Raw genomic sequence first — 19,126 nt, 5'->3', positions numbered from 1 at the left:
CGCCCGTCGCTACTACCGATTGAATGATTTAGTGAGGTCTTCGGACCGACACACGGTGGCTTCGCGGCCGTCGGCGTTGCTGGGAAGTTGACCAAACTTGATCATTTAGAGGAAGTAAAAATCGTAACAAGGTTTCCGTAGGGGAACCTGCGGAAGGATCATTAATGTGTAACGGTCGCGTGCGCGAGCGTTGTCGCCGACACGCTTCGCTCACAGCCGACTGTTGACGATGATAACGTCAATTACGTGTCAATCACTGATTATTTTCGCGCTCGCGATGTGCTCTCTGTGCTCCGTTGTCGCGTTTGCCGCGCGCGCGCTGCCGTCTCCCGCCGCATGTGGGGGGTGTCCGGCAAGACGTCTCCGGCACGACGCTTCGGCGGGCGCGGTTCGCATGTACGCGACGCGCGTGCGTCTCGCGATGCGCTCATGTCGAGTGCGAAGCGACTCGAGATCACGACGTACGCGCAATGCGTGCGTCACATAATATTTTATAACACACAGAGATCGTTCACGTATTTTCTAAATATAAAAACTATTACCCTGAACGGTGGATCACTTGGCTCGCGGGTCGATGAAGAACGCAGTTAACTGCGCGTCATAGTGTGAACTGCAGGACACATTTGAACATCGACATTTCGAACGCACATTGCGGTCCGTGGAGAAATATCCAGGACCACTCCTGTCTGAGGGCCGGCTGCATAAAAGAATACGACGACGCCGTCGCTGTATACTGACAACACTGTTTGCGCGCCTAAAAAACGTGTAAAACGAGTGACGGTCTTCGGGCCGGGCTCGGGTAAACCCCGCCGGTTTGCCGGGGCCCGCTCGATCCGTTCGAAAATGTAAAATATGCCGCAACGCGTGGTGCTGTTCGCGTGCAACGCCGTCTCCGCCTCACGCCCGACGTGGGTCACGGAGACGGGCCCTGTACCGGGGCGCGCTCGTTCGCTGTCACACGCGGATATCTCGTGATTAATTTTAATTAATCTATGCAGAGTTCTCTATGTGAACGGCGTGCGTGGCTGCGCCTACGGTTCGCGTCCCGTGCGCTGCAAGTGTTATTCGGGTCGTCACGGTCGCGGGACATGTGGTGTTAGGGAGGTTCCGCTTTCTCGCGGTCGCCGCCCCCGTCCAAGTTCGTCTTGAACGGGGCCGTTTTCCCATAGAGGGTGCCAGGCCCGTAGCGACGGAGCGAGTCCGCGAGGGACTCTCCTCAGAGTCGGGTTGCTTGAGAGTGCAGCCGTAAGTGAGTGGTAAACTCCATCTAAGGCTAAATATAACCGCGAGACCGATAGCGAACAAGTACCGTGAGGGAAAGTTGAAAAGAACTTTGAAGAGAGAGTTCAAGAGTACGTGAAACCGTTCAGGGGTAAACCTGCGAAACTCGAATGAACGAACGGAGAGATTCATCGTCACTCCGGGGCGTATGGTGGCGTGCCGCGATGTGCGCGAGACTCGTGCTCGCGTTCACTGGTCACCGCCGTTGACGCACCCGGACGGCGTGCACTTCTCTCTTAGTACACATTATCCATCGCGACCGCCGCTGTCGTCGCAGCCGTGTAGTCTTGGACTGTGCGCGTATCAGTCGGCGATGTTACTGTTTCGGGCACTCGCAGGACCCGTGTTGAAACACGGACCAAGGAGTCCAGCATGTGTGCGAGTCATTGAGTTATGAATTCAAACAGACAAAACTGAAAGGCGCAACGAAAGTGAAGGCGCGCACTTGTCGCGCGCTCAGGGAGGATGCGTCAGTCGTCAAAAATCGATCTCTCGCACTCCCGAGGCATCTCGTTTCCAATCAGCGAATGCGGGCGCGCTCTGAGCACAGATGCTGGGACCCGAAAGATGGTGAACTATGCCTGGTCAGGTCGAAGTCAGGGGAAACCCTGATGGAGGATCGTAGCGATTCTGACGTGCAAATCGATCGTCGGAACTGGGTATAGGGGCGAAAGACTAATCGAACAATCTAGTAGCTGGTTCCGTCCGAAGACCTCAACCTATTCTCAAACTTTAAATGGGTGCGAACTCCGGCTTACTCTAAGAGCCTCTAGTCGATAGAATAATGTAGGTAAGGGAAGTCGGCAAATTGGATCCGTAACTTCGGAATAAGGATTGGCTCTGAGGACCGGGGCGTGTCGGGTTTGGACGGGAAGCAAATGCGGCCGGTGCCGGGCCTGGTCGATGCTCGCGCGTGTTTCCATCGCAAGGTGGTCTCGCGCGTCTTTCGCGGATCTTCCTAGCCGTAAGTCCGCGTCGGTTTCGTCTCGTGCGCGATCGGCGCGGTACTGTACGACCGCCGTTCAACGGTCAGCTCAGAACTGGCACGGACAAGGGGAATCCGACTGTCTAATTAAAACAAAGCATTGCGATGGCCCTCGCGGGTGTTGACGCAATGTGATTTCTGCCCAGTGCTCTGAATGTCAACGTGAAGAAATTCAAGCAAGCACGGGTTAACGGCGGGAGTAACTATGACTCTCTGACGGCCTTACGGCTGAAAGCGCGGCACGGAGGCACGCGCGACTATTCCCCGCTCTGGGCCTCATTTTTTGCTCAAGAGATCAGAAAGGCCCGTATCGATCTTCAAACTGCGCCAGGTCCTGACGGCATTAAGCCTGACGACTGGCGTAGTATACCCCTGCAATCCAAGGCGGACCTCTTCAACAAATGGATGAGGATAGGCGAAATCCCAGAACTACTGCGACAAAGCAGAACTATCTTCGTGCCAAAGAACGAGGAGCCTGCGGGCCCCGGCGACTACCGGCCAATTTCGATTGCGTTGATACCGCTGAGGCATATGCATAGTCTCTTGGCTCGGAGAATTTTGAATTGTTGCCCCCCGGACTATCGTCAGCGAGGATTCGTCCACGCCGACGGCTGCCTAGAGAACACAGCGGTGTTGGATTCGGTTCTGCGGGATAGCAGAAGCAAGTTGCGGGAATGTCATGTGGCTGTGCTAGACTTCTCCAAGGCCTTTGACACAGTGTCGCATGAGGCGCTTGTCAAGCTACTTGTAGAGAGAGGCCTACCCATGGCTTTCTGTGACTACGTTGCTCGCCTTTACCGAACAGCCCTCACTACGTTGGCGACTTCGGAGAGGACGAGTGACCCTGTGAAAGTGGGGAAGGGAGTTCGGCAGGGGGACCCGCTGTCTCCGATCCTGTTCAACATGGCGATGGACATTATACTGGCTTCTTTGCCTCCAGGGGTAGAGTACCGTCTAGGAACGGAGATCATCTCCACCCTAGCGTACGCCGATGACCTCGTGCTAATCGCGAGCACAAAGGCGGGACTCCAGGAATCCATCGATGTGGTGCACAGGGTTGGAATGATGATGGGCCTCCATCTGAACCGTTCGAAAAGCGCCGTGCTTTCGTTAGTGCCAGATGGACACAGCAAGAAGATCCATTACATCGCCGAAAAACTTTCCACAATGGGGTGCCCACAGGGATCCGTATTAGGTCCCACACTGTGGAATATACTGTTGAATGACCTTTTGGAGCTGAGCGTACCACAAGGGGTCAGGATGATAGCGTACGCGGTCAACGTAACGCTACTCATCGAAGGAAACTCAAGGGCTGTTATCGAGACCAATGCCGCGGTGACGCTCGAGAGAATCTCGGAATGGGGAGCTAGGAATAGACTCCGGTTTTCGTCGGTGAAAACCAAGTCTATAACCTTGAAGGGCTCTCTCGGGCGAACCCCGGTCATTAGAATGGGAGGAAATTCTATCCGTGCTGTTGAATCAGTTAAAATCTTAGGCATAACGATTGATGGAAAGGGGTCATTCGCCGATCACGCCTTGGATATCGGAGAGCGAGCCGCGAGGTGCTTCGGAAAGATGGCAACGCATCTTCAACTTCTTGGGGCATACGATACAAGGCACTTAAGATCTTGTACAGGGGGACGTACGTTGCAACCATTACTTACGCGGCGAGCATCTGGTACCACAGGTCGCTCCTGTATGTGGTGTCCAGCCGGTTGCTCAGAACACAACGAACGTCGTTGGTGCTCCTCACCAAGGCGTACCGCTCAACAAGTATGGCCGCACTGCCAGTACTAGTTGGGGTACTTCCAGCCGATCTGGAAGTTTATCGCGCGATATAAGATAGAAGCGACGAAGGGTGACAGGGTAAAAAAGGAGCTCGCGGAACTCGATCGGGAAACTTTACGAAAGATTAATTCTCGCGCGTCTTAATCATTACATCGCGGAGCTCAATCTGATACCCGACATACAGTTCGGATTCAGAACCGCTCACTCGTGTCCCCAGCAGGCTCACCGACTCACTGAGTACATTCTCGTACGGCGTCAACTTCACGCTACCACGGCAGTCGTTTTTTTCGATGTCGCGAAGGCATTCGACAAGGTATGGCACAACGGCTTAGTATTCAAGCTGTATCAACTGGGAGTGCCAGACAGGCTTACCTTACTGATCGCTCCTTCCGATATCGAGTAGAGGGCACCCTATCCTCACCCAGACCCATCAGGTCAGGCGTGCCACAGGGTTCAGTCCTCTCTCCCACTCTTTTCTCGCTCTTCACGAGCGACATTCCCAAGTTTCCGAGTGTCCAGCTCGCTCAGTACGCTGCCGATACGGCACTCTACTTTGGCTCCGCTCTATTGAACCGCTCAACCTTGAGCAGGAACATTAAAGTACTTCAAGCCGCCGTCGATGAACTAGGCAACTGGTTCAGAAAATGGCGGATTGAAGTGAACCCCACAAATCGTGCAGCGGTACTCTTCGGTAACGCGAATAGCATCCGCGCTAAAAAATGACCGACCGACGTCATTAAATTGTATGAAACACCCATACCGTGGGTGAAGGATTACAAATACTTAGGAGTCACGTTCAAGAGCAATATGAACTTCAAGAAACATATTGATACGGTATGCAATAGAGCCCGATTTGTCCTCAGTCGCCTTTATCCACTTGTGTGTGGGCGAAGCAAACTTCCGCTCAAACACAAAGTGACGCTGTACAAAACCATCGTACGGCCCATACTGTCATACGCAAGCGTCGTTTTTGCGCACACCCGACCGAGCTACTTACGACGTTTGCAAGTAGTTCAAAATAAATTCACGCGCATGGCAATACTATCGCTCAACACTTTAAAGAGATCTCGCGACGCTTCTTTCACAAGGCGCCTAACCATCCCAACATCTTGGTTCACCATAGTCTCAACCCAATAAGACGTCCCAGACACGTAACGGTAGACCCGGATGACAACATCACCATCGCGAACGCGACACCCACACAAACACCGACACAGACACGCACACACCGCCTTCGCAGGCGTAGGCGCGGTCAACCACCGCAAACCACTGGCACTCGTCACTCTGACGATGGCCAGCGGCCCGCACCCTAGATACACCACACATTGTTTTGATACCCGACGAGACGTTAGTCCTCGTCCTGTAATCGTTTCACTACACTCACTAACACACGGACTGACTGACGGACTGACATACACCACTTACACAACCACAAACACACTCCACAAACAGACACAAACACAAACATACATGCACACAAACATTTACACTACGTACATACATACTAACACACATACATACAATCATAAACACATACATACACACTTACATACATTACACAAAACATCACCACAACTCGCCGGCGAGTGTGTTCTTATCACCTTTTCATCTTTCATCTTCATTTTCATTCTCTCTCCTTCCCACAAGCACACAGCCGGTCTGAGGTTCGAGTCTCCTTAGGAGACGCCCCGCGACTGTTGTTGCGTAGTCTTTGCGGCCTCCACGGCCCACGTCCTACTTCGCTGTGAAAGCCAGGGCTGCTAACAGCACAGAGGAGGTTTTAGTCGGTATGGGGCGTCCGCTTACGCGGACACTCGAGTCCGACATATTGCGCCCCGTTCCGGGGCGTAATTACGTAACAGTATTTCCTCCTCTCAAAAAAAAAAAAAAATTATCCTGATGACTGTCCACTACTTTTGCCAGATGTCGCTCCAATGTTTGGTTAAGCCTCTCCACCATCCCGTCCGACTGTGGATGATATGGCGTAGTTCTGGTCTTATGGATTCCCAAGATCTTGCAAACTTCTTGAAATACTTGTGATTCGAAGTTCCGCCCTTGGTCACTGTGCAACTCCAAAGGCACACCGAATCTGCAGAAAACTTCGTTCACCAGCTTCGTCGCAATGGTAATTGCTTCTTGATTCGGTAGAGCAAATGCTTTCGGCCACTTCGTGAAATAATCCATCACCACCATTATGTAACGGTTTCCAGATTTGGTGACTGGGAACGGTCCGGCAATATCCAGAGCTACTCTTTCCCACGGAGCCCCAACATTGTACAACTTCATAGCTTCTCTGCTTCTGGTCTGAGGTCCTTTGACAGCAGCACAACTCTTGCATTTTCTGCACCAGTCTTCCACATCATCACGGCAATGCAACCAGTAAAAGCGTTCTTTAATTTTTGTGAGAGTTCTTCTTATTCCCAAATGTCCACCTGAAGAACCATCGTGATAAGCTCTCAGGATCTCGTTCACCTTCTCCCTGGGAACGACCAGTTGCAGATGGCAATCCTTTCCTTGCGGGGTTTCCCATTTACGGCAGAGCAACCCGTCATGAATCACCAAACTGTTCCATTGTGCCCAGAGACTCTTGGTAGCCGTACTGTGTCTAGCCACTTCAGACCATTTTGGTTTAAGTGATCCACTTGCTAGCCAATGTAAAAGTGGTTGAAGATCCTTATCATTTTCCTGAGCTCTCCTCATTGCATCGTTGCTCCAGTTCTCGTCGATCGAATCTGTTCTGATCAGCCGGATCATAAAATTCTCTTTCTCCTCCTGACGAATGCAATATTTGCATTCCATCGGACAAGGTCTTCTAGATAACGCATCTGCATTTCTATGACTTTTTCCTCCTCGATGCTCGATTTCAACGTCATACTCTTGAAGTTGCTCAATCCATCTGGCCACTTGTCCTTCCGGATTCTTGAATTCTAGTAACCACTTCAAGGCGGCATGATCAGTCCTTACGAGGAATTTGCGACCCAACAAGTACTTTTTGAAATGTTGTAATGTCTTCACCACAGCCAGTAACTCCCTACGAGTTACACAGTAGTTTTTCTCCGGCTTTGATCCGGATAGCGGCGCAGAAGAGGGCAGCTGAAAGAACCGACTATGGCTGTTAGGCATCGCAGCATAAACGGCGGGCAGATTCACCTCCAAGGAGCAGTAACGGCGACAGCGGAACTCCCGGAAATTGCCCAAAGGCTGGGTCTCGGTATTGTTCTTGTCCAGGAACAGTATGCGAGGGTGGGCCCTGGCTGCAGGGGCTGCTACAGTGCGCGGAAGATTCGAAGGCAGGGATCTACGTCAACAGCACAAGGATAGCTGGAATGATCCTGCCTCATCTTTCCACGCCGCACTGCCTAGTGGCACACTTCCGGGAGGGAAGGCGGAGATTTCTACATGGTGTCGGCGTACTTCCAGTACTGCGAGAGCATTGAAACCCACATCGAACACTTGGACCGCGTACTGGAAGCACTAAGAGGGAAACAAATCATCATTGTAGCCGATACCAACACGCACTCTCCGCTCTGGCACAGTCGCCGTGAGCAATTCGAGGGAAGAGGCGCAGAAGCAAGTGAAGAAGATTGGCGATGGAGAGTTTCATCCTCTCAAAGGGGCTCCTCGTACATAATAAGGAGGGGGAACCGTACACTTTCAACACGGTCAACGGTTCCTCCAACATTGATGTGACATTGACTACCAGAGGAGTCCCAATACTGCATTGGAAGGTGAGGGAAGACGAGAGCAGCAGCGACCACCAGTTGATAAAGTTCTCCATCGCCATAGGAAACCCATCAGCCGCGCGGTACCAGGGAGAGCTGGAACCAGGAGAAGAACCGACGAGGTTCCGGGACCGAAGTGTGAACTGGGACCGGTTTTGTTCTACGCTCTCGTGGCGAGTAGGCAGGCTTGACTGCCGAAAGCCAGCGCAGGAACTCTGCAAGCAGTTTGTCCAAACGCTCGATCGGACAGCCGGGGAGTGCTTAGGGTTCGCTAAGGGGAAGGACAAAACACGCGGTCACGAATGGTGGTCGAGGAAACTCGACAACCTTCGGCGGGAACATAAAAGATTACGTCGGGAATGGCAACAGTCTCGGCGCGCGGGCGGAATGACAGAAGATATCTGCAGGGCGCGCTTCCATCGTGCCCGCGCGGTCTGCAGAAAGTCTATGTGCGAAGCGGAGACCAACCACTTCTCGCGGCTTGCTGACAGTGGGAATGACGATCCGTGGGGTATGGCGTATCGTGCCGCCACCGGTAGGGTGCATCCACCTGCGAACGTCATTAATGGGTTTAAGCTTGCGCAGGGGTATGGTATCGATATTCGCAGCGCGTTGGGAGGGATACTGGCAGCAATGTGTCCGGACGACGACCTGGCAGCCGACTCTGACTACCATATGCAGGTGCGCCTGGCGGCAGCTTGTTTGCCCAGTGGTCACTCGGTGAGTCCCCCCACCAGGGAACAAATAGGCCGAATAATTCGGAATTTACCGGACAAGGATCCGGGGATAGACGGTGTCACCGCTCGTATTGTTAAGGCAGCGTGGAAGGCGGCCGCGTGTGAGATGACACTTATGTATGTGAAGTGCATAAATGAGGGAGTATTTCCCGATGTATGCAAGGATGGCCGGTTAATAGTACTAGCAAAGGGTGATGGGAAGGCGACTGACCCAAAGGCCTATAGACCTATCACCCTCTTGCCAGTACTGGGTAAGGTGCTTGAGCAGTTGATATGCGAATGTACTCCGGATCTGTACAGTCGCATGTCAACCCGTTAAAATGGGTTTATGAAAGGGAGGTCGACGTTAACGGCTCTGAACTCGCTTCTCTATACAGTGAACGCCAGCACTCACAAGTATATCCAGGCGGTAACGCTGGACATAGCAGGTGCATTTGATAATGCATGGTGGCCTATAGTCCTGCTTAAGTTTAAGCAGGGCGGCTGCCCGCCGAACATATACAAGTGTCTCTGCTCGTACTTCGTCAAAAGACGGGTCGGTATGTTTGCAGGGGGGGAGACGGTGTGGAAACCGTCAACCATGGGGTGTCCACAGGGCTCTGTGCTCGGCCCTACACTTTGGAATATTCTGTTGAATGACCTTTTGGAAATGGACGTACCAACGGGGGTCGAAATGGTAGGCCTCAATATCCGCCCTGGAGTCCGCCTCTATAAGGAGCGTCACGTCATCCGCATACGCTACCTTTCCCACCCCTGTTGGCATGCTCGTTTCCAAAAGGTCGTTCAACAACACGTTCCATAAAGTCGGGCCAAGCACTGAGCCCTGTGGGCACCCCATAGTAGAGGTTTTCCACACTGCATCGGCTCCAACGAACATACCTACTCGTCGGTTGACGAAGTAGGAACATAGACAACGGTAGATGTTGGGTGGGCAGCCTCCCTGCTTGTACTTAAGCAGTACCATTGGCCACCACGCGTTGTCGAAAGCCCCAGATATGTCCAACATGATCGCGTGTACGTACTTGTGTGTGCTGGTGTTCACTGTTAATTGAATAGCGTTCAGTGCCGTTATCCTGGACCTCCCTTTCATACACCCATGTTGACGGGTTGACATGCGACTGTACAGACCCGGAGTACATTCGCATATCAACTGCTCAAGCACCTTACCCAGTACTGGCAAGAGGGTGATAGGTCTATACGCCTTTGGGTCAGTTGCCTTCCCATCACCCTTTGGCAGTACTATCAAACGGCCTTCCTTCCATACATCGGGAAACACGCCCTCTTCTATACACTTACCGTACATTACAGTCATCTCGCTCGCGGCCACCTTCCACGCTGCTTTTACTATCCGAGCGGTGATCCCATCTGTACCCGAAGCCTTGTTCGGTAGGCTCCAGATAATTTGGCCAATCTGTTCCCTGGTGGGAGGGCCCACCGTTCGACCACTGGGCACGCAAGCTACCGCCAGGCGCACCTGTACATGATAGTGGGAGTCAGCCGCCCTGTCGTCGTCCGGACACATCACTGCCAGTATCCCTCCCATAGCGCTGCGGATGTCAACAGCGTAGCCTTGCACAAGCTTCAACCCAACCCAACCGACGACGAAGTAGATAGGGACAGCGGGAATCTCGTTAATCCATTCATGCGCGTCACTAATTAGATGACGAGGCATTTGGCTATTTTCCTCCCGCTTCGTCGGTGTTTCGTGACCAATCCATTTTGATCATTAAGTTTTCACAAAAGGACACCACTGTCCCCCCCCCACTGACGTTGCGAAAATTTCGCAGTGGTCCGGTTCGATGTCTCTACTGGGGACCAGTCTCCTGAGTTTTGCAACCCAGGGTAAGAACTGGCGGGAAGAACCGGCGTGTCCGGCGTCAATCCTTACCGCAGGAGCCCGGGCCCTGACTCTGGCCGATCGCTCAAACGGTTCTCGGTCATCTGATTGAACCGCGTCCAATTCATACACGACCCTCTCAACGCAACAATCGAAACGCTATCGAAGAACAACTCCTTCAGCCGCAGCAGTTTCTTAAGATCCATATAGGATGCTCTGCTCCATACACCGCGCCAGGATATGGTGCAAGAGGAAATGCTGATCTTTGCTGCTCCGTGCAGTCCCAAACGGCTGCGTACCCTCTCGATCAAGTCCCCGTGTTCGGCATATTTATTGCGCTTCTCACGATGGGCTTGATCGAGCAGGCGCTGGCCGGAGACTACCTGTGCATCAACGATAACTCCCTCACCATCCCTTCTGCAAATGATGTCCGGCTTCCTAAGTCCTTTATCACCAGTCTGGACGTGGGGCTCCAGTTCAACGGTCCACCCTTGCTACGATAACGCCGAGGCGAGTATCTTCACTACCCTGTTGTGTCTTTCTATCCGGCCGCCATGTGTTCTGAAACACTTTTGTATTATATGAGCCGTCGTCTCCCTGACAATGCAGCCTGCACGGCAGTTCGACTCAGGCTCCGAAATTTCTGATCTGCGTCCCCTTGTGGTTCTAATTCGGGACGGTAATGCATTAATGTGGCACTTAACAAAGTCCACGTAATCGCGGCCGGTTATTTGGTGGCATTTTGCACGAATCCAGTGGGTGGATCCTTTAACCCGCGACGACTCCCGTAATTCATAGCCGTCTACTGATCCATGCAGTTTTTCTTTCCAATACAGGGAGATAGACCTTTGGCCTGTTTTCGGGCAAACCGTTGACAACTTGGATAACAGCTTCTTTGCCCACCGCATCTTGTTAATAACCCTTTTGGATTTAGCGGCGGCTGCGGCAGCCCCCCAATCCGACGCCCCCAACCTACCGTACCTACGTACGATGAGATCAGGAATCGCCGAACGGAAGGAGGGCACGCCTAGACCGCCGTCATTAACAGACGCGTGGTAATATCCGACAGCTGTATCCAATGGGAGCCTTAGCCATGACCGAATCGCCTTCCGGATTTCGATGTCGAGCATCCTTAGCCTGTCGTCCGTCACCTTCCCAAGTACGAGACCTTGTAGGAATCGGGGCAACAGGTGCCCTCTAAGGATTTCTAGCCGCTGTTGCGGCTTAAGAGGGGCCTTTGTTATGTTCTGTAAGGCCTTTTTTATGTCTTGCTAACATCACTGATCCAGCCGGAGTGAAGTCGACTCCGAGATAGCGCCATCTTTCAACACAAGTGGCTTGCCTGATCCACTTCGCGCCCACCTTAAAGGTGTTTTCGGCGATGTAATGGATCTTCTTGCTGTGTCCATCTGGCACTAACGAAAGCACGGCGCTTTTCGAACGGTTCAGATGGAGGCCCATCATCATTCCAACCCTGTGCACCTCATCGATGGACTCCTGGAGTCCCGCCTTTGTGCTCTCGATTAGCACGAAGTCATCGGCGTACACTAGGGCGGAGATGATCTCCGTTCCTAGACGGTACCCTACCCCTGGAGGCAAAGAAGCCAGTATAATGTCCATCGCCATGTTGAACAGGATCGAAGACAGCGGGTCCCCCTGCCGAACTCCCTTCCCCACTTTCACAGGGTCACTCGTCCCCTCCGAAGTCGCCAACGTAGTGAGGGCTGTTCGGTAAAGGCGAGCAACGTAGTCACAGAAAGCCATGGGTAGGCCTCTCTCTACAAGTAGCTTGACAAGCGCCTCATGCGACACTGTGTCAAAGGCCTTGGAAAAGTCTAGCACAGCCACATGACATTACCGCAACTTGCTCCTGCTATCCCCCAGAACCGTATCCAACACCGCTGTGTTCTCTAGGCAGCCGTCGACGTGGACGAATCCTCGCTGACGATAGTCCGGGGGGCAACAATTTAAAATTCTCCGAGCCAAGAGACTATGCATATGCCTCAGCGGTATCAACGCAATCGAAATTGGCCGGTAGTCGCCGGGGCCCGCAGGCTCCTCGTTCTTTGGCACGAAGATAGTTCTGCTTTGTCGCAGTAGTTCTGGGATTTCGCCCATCCTCATCCATTCATTGAATAGGTCCGCCTTGGATTGCAGGGGTATAGTACGCCAGTCGTCAGGCTTAATGCCGTCAGGACCTGGCGCAGTTCGAAGATCGATACGGGCCTTTCTGATCTCTTGAGCAGAAAATGAGGCCCAGAGCTGGGAATAGTCGCGCGTGCCTCCGTGCCGCTCTTTCAGCCGTAAGGCCGTCAGAGAGTCATAGTTACTCCCGCCGTTTACCCGCGCTTGCTTGAATTTCTTCACGTTGACATTCAGAGCACTGGGCAGAAATCACATTGCGTCAACACCCGCGAGGGCCATCGCAATGCTTTGTTTTAATTAGACAGTCGGATTCCTCTTGTCCGTGCCAGTTCTGAGCTGAACGTTGAACGGCGGTCGTACAGTACCACGCCGATCGCGCACGAGACGAAACCGACGCGGACTTACGGCTAGGAAGATCCGCGAAAGGCCGGAACGCGGGTCCGGATTCAGCACGACGCGCGAGACCACCTTGCGATGGAGACAAGCGCGAGCATCGACCAGGCCCGGCACCGGCCGCATCCGCTTCCCGTCCAAACCCGACACGCCCCGGTCCTCAGAGCCAATCCTTATTCCGAAGTTACGGATCCAATTTGCCGACTTCCCTTACCTACATTATTCTATCGACTAGAGGCTCTTCACCTTGGAGACCTGCTGCGGATATGGGTACGAGCCGGCGCGACATCTCCACGTACATCCCTCACCTGAATTTTCAAGGTCCGCAGAGAGTATCCGGACACCGCCGCAAATGCGGTGCTCTTCGCGTTCCGAACCATATCTCCCTTCTATAGGATTCCATGGAACTCGAACGCTCAGGCAGAAAAGAAAACTAGACATAAGATCGCTCCTTGAGCTTAGGATCGACTGACTCGCGAGCAACTACTGTTCACGCGAAACCCTTCTCCACGTCAGTCCTCCAGGGCCTCGCTGGAGTATTTGCTACTACCACCAAGATCTGCGCCGGTGGCGGCTCCATGCGGGCTCACGCCCAGACCCTTCTGCGCACTCCGCCGCGCACGTCCTACTCGTTACGGCATAATACGAGTGCGCTTTGACACGCACGCGCCGATTGCCGGTAACGGTAGTGTATAGGCAAAACGCTTCAGCGCCATCCATTTTCAGGGCTGGTCACTTCGGCAGGTGAGTCGTTGCACACTCCTTAGCGGATTCCGACTTCCATGGCCACCGTCCTGCTGTCATGAGCGACCAACGCCTTTCATGGTGTCCCATGAGCGTTTAGTTTAGGCGCCTTAACACTACGTTTGGTTCATCCCACAGCGCCAGTTCTGCTTACCAAAATTGGCCCACTTGGCACCGTCATCAGATCTCCGGCTTCATCGTTCGAGTTAGCCGGAGTTCTCACCCATTTAAAGTTTGAGAATAGGTTGAGGTCGTTTCGGCCCCAATGCCTCTAATCATTCGCTTTACCGGATGAGACTGTTACGAGTCGACGCCAGCTATCCTGAGGGAAACTTCGGACGGAACCAGCTACTAGATGGTTCGATTAGTCTTTCGCCCCTATACCCAGTTCCGACGATCGATTTGCACGTCAGAATCGCTACGATCCTCCATCAGGGTTTCCCCTGACTTCGACCTGACCAGGCATAGTTCACCATCTTTCGGGTCCCAGCATCTGTGCTCAGAGCGCGCCCGCATTCGCTGGAGAGCGAGAGATCGATTTTTGACGACTGACGCTCCATCCTCCCTGAGCGCGCGACAAGCGCGCGCCTTCACTTTCGTTGCGCCTTTCAGTTTTGTCTGTTTGAATTCATAACTCAATGACTCGCACACATGCTAGACTCCTTGGTCCGTGTTTCAAGACGGGTCCTGCGAGTGCCCGAAACAGTAACATCGCCGACTGATACGCGCACAGTCCGAGACTACAAGGCTGCGACGACAGCGGCGTCGCGTCAGCATCCGCACAAGGGCAGGATGTCGACGACGACTCTCGCTCGCGTCGGGCCGGACGCGTCCCCGGATGGAGACGCGTGCGCGTTTCATGACAAGTACCGTCCGCCGCCGGCCGGCGATCGTCACGGTCGGACGGCTGTGCGCGTGAACGCGCAGCCGCCCGGCTCCCGGACAACGCTTAGGCCGAACAGACGAACGGGTCGCGATGCCTAATGTGTACTAAGAGAGAAGTGCACGCCGTCCGGGTGCGTCAACGGCGGCGACCAGTGAACGCGAGCACGAGTCTCGCGCACATCGCGGCACGCCACCGTACGCCCCGGAGTGACGATGAATCTCTCCGTTCGTTCATTCGAGTTTCGCAGGTTTACCCCTGAACGGTTTCACGTACTCTTGAACTCTCTCTACAAAGTTCTTTTCAACTTTCCCTCACGGGTCTTGTTCGCTATCGGTCACGCGGTTATATTTAGCCTTAATCCAGTCCAAAATCTTTGGTTTCCCGGAAGCTGCCCGCCGAGCCATTGTAGTAACGTCGGCGGATCGCTAGATGACATATTTACGGTTAGAATTAGGGCGGTATCTAATCGCCTTCGAACCTCTAACTTTCGTTCTAGATTGATGAAAACACCTTTGGCAAATGCTTTCGCTGATGTTCGTCTTGCGACGATCCAAGAATTTCACCTCTAACGTCGCAATACGAATGCCCCCAGTTATCGCAATTAATCATTTCCTCGGAGTTCTGAAAACCAACAAAATAGCACCGAGATCATATTCTATTATTCCATGCAGGAAATATTCAAGCGGCATTTTGACCCCGCATTGAGCAATCTAATTTGTTCAAAATAAAATTGTCGGCCCATCTCGACACTCACTGAAGAGCACCGCGATAGGATTTTGATATTGAACCGGCGTTTTACCGCCGGCTCACCGACGATATGCTCCGCAGACGTGTCAGTATCACCGCGGATGCGATGCACCGACACCGCGGCGCACAAATGCAACTACGAGCTTTTTAACTGCAACAATTTTAGTATACGCTATCGGAGCTGGAATTACCGCGGCTGCTGGCACCAGACTTGCCCTCCAATTGTTCCTCGTTAAAATATTTAAAGTGTACTCATTCCGATTACGAGGCCTCGTAAGAGTGCCGTATCGTTATTTTTTGTCACTACCTCCCCGTGCCGGGAGTGGGTAATTTGCGCGCCTGCTGCCTTCCTTGGATGTGGTAGCCGTTTCTCAGGCTCCCTCCGTCCCCTAACGGGGAATTAGGGTTCGATTCCCTCTCCGGAATCGAACCCTAATTCCCAGTTACCCGTGACAACCATGGTAGTCGCAGAAACTACCATCGAATGTTGATAAGGCAGACATTAGAAAGGTGCGTCGCCGGTACTGGACCATGCGATCGGCAAAAGTTATCCAGATTCATCAAAATTAACGACTCCGTCGATTGGTTTTGATCTAATAAAAGCACTCATCCCATCACTGGTCAGAGCTCTGATTGCATGTATTAGCTCTAGAATTACCATAGTTATCCAAGTAACTGAGTAAGATCTAAGGAACCAAAACTGATATATTGAGCCATTCGCGGTATCGCCTTAATACGGCTTGCACTGAGACATGCATGGCTTAATCTTTGAGACAAGCATATAACTACTGGCAGGATCAACCAGGGAGCTGCTGCAAACAACGATTGTTGTGGCGCTCAGCGCGTCATGCGTCGCGATCTCCCCTTAGGGCGTCGCGACTATGACATCTTGAACATATCGTGAGATATCCGTTCGCGCACTGTATACTATATATCTCAAGGGCATACGGTGCGCGTTGAACGAATCATAAATCGGCGATGGGCCGATTGTATGTTATGAAAGTTCAGTAACGAGAGTCCCTTCGGGTAATAATAAAAATGATGACACGCAAGAGAAGCGGTATCAACGTATTAATATCGGTACATGTACGGTGGTTTGGTTCCGTACAGAATAAAACACAAGTTAGGCTCAAATGGTATATTGAAACCTTAACTTATGCTATATGGTAAAATGGTAAAATGTTGGTATGGTAATGAGCACGCGAATCGATCGGCGGCTTGTCGCGAACTGGTTACAATATTACTTAGGAAATAACGCGAGGCGACGTAAACGCTGATACGCGAAACGTGATGTACAGTCGACATGCTGTTGACCGTACATGCTGCCACCGCGAGAGAAGAAAGAGTGGTGGTGAAGATGGTACAAAAAAGAAATGGTTATGGTTAGCGAGTGACGTGAGACAAGGTGATAAACAAATTTGCATTATCTAATGGTAACCTTAATGTCTCTAGCCACAGTAATCACTAAAATTATGCCTATGCACTACAGGAGAAGTGGATTGGTCTTTCACTTCATCACTACACTTATCACTATTTTTACTAGCACTAGATTGCCCGTGGTTAACTACACTTACACACTGGTCACTAACACTATACACAAACGCTGCGTTCGTCAGACCCCGCGGCTCAGGGCGCGGCGGGTGCGACGCGGCTGGCCCTGCGCCAGCGGCTGCCGGCGCGGGCGGCGCGCTGGAGTCCTGGCGTCGGCTGCGGCGCGGGCACCACCGCCGCACGGCGTACGCGGCGGCCCCGGCCACCAGCACACCCGCCACCACGTATATCGCGACGTAGTGGTGAACGTCGTGATAAGATATACCACCCTTTAGACCACTCTCTGAATTCATTTGTTTTATTTTTGCGCCTATATCATCTAGCTCCTGATCGTAACCACCCATCACTGATGCTGGCTCCGAAATCAGCGACACGAACGTCTTATTCTGGTTAAAGATGTGGTTGATGGGGTGAATGTCTATAGCTGGTATATCCGTCTGTATGGTTAATGTATTGTTCTGAAGCCTCCGAGCATAAATGGTAATGTCTTGTCCTTTCAGAACACAATCTGGACCCAACCTAATAATGCCGCTATTATTAAGATGATTGGAAAACATTTGCTCTCCACAGATGATACGTACTGGATACGAGTCGCAGCAAAAGAAAAAGTATGTATTGACCTCGCTTAGCTGAGACCACCAATCTAGACATTTGGCAGTTTTGGTTCTGCACTGCTTCGTCTCCTGGTCTTTGGAGCACATGACGTCATCATGACTCATATGAGAAATTGGTTTTTCCAAAGGACAAAGTTGTGTCTCAGTATCTAAATGAAGACAATTATTTAATTCTAAGTGTGATATGGTCATAAATGAGTCTCTTCGTAAGTTGATCGCAATGTAATCCGAAACTGGAACTAGAGTGACCATGGTTTTGCCGTTCCGTCTTGGTACAGGATAAATTTTATATACTTGGTAATGGTCTCTACTCACTAATGGTATTCTAATTTCAAAAATAAAATAGTCATTTAGCATTTTCGCTCTGACCTTGAGTAAATGGTACATTTTGGTTAATTCTGTATGCGTGTTCTCTATTGGTAAACTTAAATCGTTGGACAATCTTCCGGAAATAATATTTAATTCTTCTAGAAGCTGGTCGGGTTTCAAAAGATGTATGTTGAACTTCCCAAAGTACACCTCCGAAACAGTATCTAAAAGAACATCCTGCACATTCTTCAAATTCGACTCCAAGCTGTTAGCTGCCATAGCGCATAATAAAAATTCATTATTGTTTTCCACGTCTTTCAATTGACTCTTGACATCATTGGTAGCGTTCTTTAACTGGTTAAGGTAATGAGTAAATATTTTATATTGTTTGTCAATTGAGCCTTGCATCCTCTTCAATACATTATATTCTGCTTCTATTACGGAAGTCTGGTTTTTCCATAGAGCAGCAAGATGGTTTTGGTTTTCCCTAATTAAATCGATGTCCTGAATATACTGCTTAGCGAATTGGTCATCGAGTACACCGAACAGCGCGTGTGCAACATTACCCACAGCGTTGATAAGGCCGCGCCTGCGCCGCGCGTGCCCGCGTGGGAACTGCTGCGTCGACAGAATGTTATTGTAATGCGATAACTCTGTATAACTGTGCTGTAATTGTATTAAAATAGATTCACAATGGTTTCTGACTGACGATTCCTTGCAAATATATTCCATATGATCAATATATTTGGATAACAATTTACTGCCTTGCCAATATGGTTTTAAATCGTAGTATACAACTAGTTTCCATTCGTCCTGAACTAGTCGCATGGTTGATATTTTATCTAAATATAAACTTTGACTGTCGTTGAAGTTTATAGCGTTGTATGCACACGTGGCTGGTGAAAATAAAAAGGTAAACAACATAAGTGCCATGGTAAATAAATTAACAATTCCTCTTCTAGCTCGTCGCTTTGGTTTTGGTAAATCGTCGTTCGACTGGTGTTTCGGCTGGTTATGGTCAGTGGTTTCATGAATTTGGTTACTGTCTTCGTCGTTGGAGTGGTTAATAGGTAAAAGAGATAGTTTGACTACTGGTCGCTTCATAATGCCATTTTTGGTTTTAACAGAGACTACTCGAACTAGCCCATCTTGCCCCGGATGTAGCTGCACGATTCGACCGAGAGCCCATTTACCCGGTGGCAGGTTAGCATCGTGTATAATTACAATGCCGCCAACATTTAAATTTGGTTGTGAACGTCGCCACTTGGACCTAGCGTTCAACTGTGTGAGGTACTCCGCTCTCCATCTCTTCCACACATCTTGGTAAATCTTCTGCACTAACTGCCATCTGGTTCGTAAGTCGTGTTCTGACTCAACAATGGTCAAT

General features: G+C 51.3%; 1 long non-coding RNA gene and 1 other non-coding gene across 2 annotated transcripts in view; both read left to right on the top strand.

Annotated features, from left to right (window-relative positions):
* Window positions 1-539: 539 nt before the first annotated feature.
* Window positions 540-696, top strand: LOC126970747 (5.8S ribosomal RNA). The gene has a single exon (XR_007730695.1). It is a non-coding gene; the product is annotated as a 5.8S ribosomal RNA (ribosomal RNA).
* Window positions 697-14,615: 13,919 nt separating this feature from the next.
* LOC126970499 (uncharacterized) overlaps window positions 14,616-19,126 on the top strand; it is a 64,245-nt gene continuing 59,734 nt past the window's right edge. The window contains exon 1 of the long non-coding RNA XR_007730650.1: window positions 14,616-14,765. This is a non-coding gene — a long non-coding RNA (uncharacterized LOC126970499). The remainder of the gene's footprint in view (window positions 14,766-19,126) is intronic.

This window comes from Leptidea sinapis, chromosome 21, assembly GCF_905404315.1.
Source record: "Leptidea sinapis chromosome 21, ilLepSina1.1, whole genome shotgun sequence".
In the NCBI taxonomy this organism is placed as follows: Eukaryota; Metazoa; Arthropoda; class Insecta; order Lepidoptera; family Pieridae; genus Leptidea; species Leptidea sinapis.
This window is presented reverse-complemented; position numbering and strand designations above follow the sequence as displayed.